Below are 3288 nucleotides of genomic sequence, written 5' to 3'. Positions count from 1 at the left end.
TGGAAATAGTTAAGAAATAGTTCGCCTGTAATTAATAGACGTGTTTTTCTACATTTTCAGTATACATACTACAGTATAAATATATTCCTTATGGCAGCACAGTTTGTGAGTAAAGGGTTAGAGTGAGGATGACGTCACTTGATACGTCAGCAAATAACATTTTCTGTTGAAAGTAGAAAACAACTAGAGAACAGACGGAGTCAGAGCTGAAGAGTCCTCCCGTTTTATGTCCTCACTGAAAGCAGAGGCGTTTTTTTAAATTCAGATATTCTAACGAATCTCTGTTTTTCTCGCTTTCTCTCATCTATATGACAGTAATCACTGAATAAGATACTTATACATTATCTCTAAATATTTCTTTGATTACACTTTGAATTCCAGTCTTTAAGCGATCAGATATTCAGATCAGATATTGGTCTTCACAATCCACAACAAAAAAGAGGGTATTGCTTCTTTTTAAACATGCACGTGTAAGCGGTAGTATCACAAACATTAATTCAGTAATTACAAATGACTGTGGTTCATTAAAAAATCATGCTGGCGCCTCGCAATGGCCAGAAGCAGCGGGTACGCCATCTGTCAGAAGTGGGCTGACGCGTTTTGAGCCACGCTTTGGAGCAGTGTTTCGAAATCTTGTAAATTCTAAATTATAAAACTGCGGTTATTGTACCCGACCCTAAAACTCAATGAAATATGGTACATAACCAGATTCGTACTCTGGATGGCATTACCTTGGCCTCCAGTAACACTGTGAGGAACCTTGGAATTTTCGATATGTCTTTCAATGCACATACTAAACAAATATGTAGGACTGCCTTCTTCCATTTACGCACCATCTCTAAAATTAGAAACATCCTGTCTCAGAGTGACGCTGAAAAACTAGTTCATGCATTTATTCCTTCTTGGCTGGACTCCTGAAATTCATTATTATCAGGATGTCCTAAAAACTCCCTGAAAAGCCTTCAGTTGATCCAAAATGCTGCAGCAAGAGTACTGACAGGAAAGAGAGAGCAGACTTCTCCTGTACTGGCTTCCCTTCATCATTGGCTCCCTGTTAAATCCAGAACTGGATTCTGAATTCTTGCTCCTCACATACAAGGTCTTGAACAATCAGGCCCCATGTTATCTTAATGAACTTATTGTACCGTATCACCCCAATTAGAGCACTTTGCTCTCAGATTGTGGGGTTATTGTTGTTCCTAGATTATTTAAAAGTGCAATGGGAGGCGAAGCTTTCAGGCCCCTCTTCTATGAAAACAGTCCCATTTAGATTCAGGATGCAGACACCGTCTCTACTTTTAAGCTTTAAGAGCCTTAAAATTTTCCTTTTTGATTAAGCTTATAGTTAGGGCTGGATCAGGTAAGCATAAATCTTCCCTTATTTAAGCTGCTATAGATTTAGGCTGCTGGGAGCTTAGAAGTAGAATGGGAGGGAGAGTCTTCAGTTTTCAGGCCCTTCTGCTGGCGGTTACTTCCTGTCAAATCGGAGTTATTCCTTCCTACTGTTGCCATTGTGCTTGCTCATAGGGGGTCATATTGGGTAGTTAGTTGTATGTATTATTACTGAGTCTACCTTTCAATATATAGCGTCTTGATGCGACTGCTGTTCTGATTTGGCACTGTATAAATAAAATTGAACTGAAACATCTGTGCTTCGGAAGCTTGATGCAGTCTCGAAACATTAGTTTCGAGCTTCCCATCCCTACTTTTAACTTCTTTTTTTCCCCCATATTGTCCACTTTAGATATTGTGTTAGTGATTTAACCCTGGTCCTGCTGTTATCATTGGGGTTTTCTGGTAACAGCCGGCAGGTTTATGAAGTTTTGTGGTGGAAACTGGTGTGGTAGTGGAATTGTGTGTAGTCTGTCTGGTTGATTCCCAACTGAATTCATAGTAGAACCAGTGGACACGTTTCTTTGTTAATTGATTTACATTTTTTAAATACTCAATAAAGTTGCTTGTAGCAGCAGTTGAAATGGGCATTTCCGACTGCAGTGTTTGTCTTAACATTAAAAAGACTGACCACCTCTCTGCAGGACAAGTAGTGTTGTCAGTACCAAAAGCTGAAAGGTCACAGTCTCGTGCAACAGCTCCTGATAGAGTGGTCTATACTGATATTTTAATATTTAGATTCAAAGTGATGCAGGAGAATGTTCTGTTTTACTGGTGTTGTACCTTACCTTCTGCATTGGTTCAGATCATAAAATGCTTTTCTAAGTAGGAGAGTAAGAGTTCCTCATCTATTTCTCTTACCTATGGTGTGCCACATTTGGCTCTTCTTGTTTCTATTATGTCTGCTCCCTCTTCTGCATATTCTGAGCACCTTCAAGGACATTTAATATCACTGCTATGCAGATGAAATTCAAATATACATCTCTTTTTAACCCCAAGATGTTTCTAAGCTGCTGATCCAAAATAAGTTCTTAGACTCTCTTCAAAGTTGGATGGCTGACAACTTCCTGCAACTTAATGAAGAAAAAACAGAGGTTCCTGTGTGTGCCCTGACAGATTTCTGCCAAAGGTAGCTCCTTTGTCCCCTTACAACATTTGGTAAATCATCTATCAGGAACCTTAGAATTTTGACTCTTTGTTCATTCTTGATGTTCATGTGTAATCTCTAGTTTGCTCTTTTTGTTTTCACTTGCCAAGTTAAGTCCCATTGTGTCACGCTCTGAACCTGAGATTATTATTGATGCATTTTTTCATCTTGTGTAGATTATTGAAATTCATTGTTCACTTGTCTAAGCAGAAACTCCTTGGAACACCTGCAGGTTGTTCAGTGTGAGGGACTAAGCAGCCCAGGCACAGAGGACACAGGAAAAAATGGTTTTCTTTCTTTTAACCCTCAAAAAAGTTCAAAAGATAAAATTCAAAAACACAACTAGCAGGCCCATAAAAGAGGTCAATTAAATATAACTCTACAAAAAGTAATTTCCAGAAACTTAAACAAACAAATCGGACACAACTTAACTCACAAACTGACCTAATTACAAAGACACGAGGGTAGCTTTTATGGTGGTTTGGCCAAACCATTTAAAAATGATTAATGAATTATAGTAATGAAGAAAACTGCAAACCAAACTAATAAAGTGAACAAATGGACTGATTTACCCATGTGTGGCTGATGCCATCACATTCAGAACACTACTGTGAGGCTTCTGGCTTATTGTTCTAAGTACTTTCATACCACACCATTGCTGACCCAGCTCCACACTGAATTCTGGGTCCATTTTAAGATTCTGTTTTTGACTTCCGGAGCTCCTCCATACATTCCCAGCAGCTCCTTGA

The sequence above is a fragment of the Perissodus microlepis genome, chromosome 7 (genome assembly GCF_051167445.1).
Source record: "Perissodus microlepis isolate ML-2025 ecotype Zambia chromosome 7, ASM5116744v1, whole genome shotgun sequence".
Classification (NCBI taxonomy): domain Eukaryota; kingdom Metazoa; phylum Chordata; class Actinopteri; order Cichliformes; family Cichlidae; genus Perissodus; species Perissodus microlepis.
Note: the sequence above shows the minus strand (reverse complement) of the source record.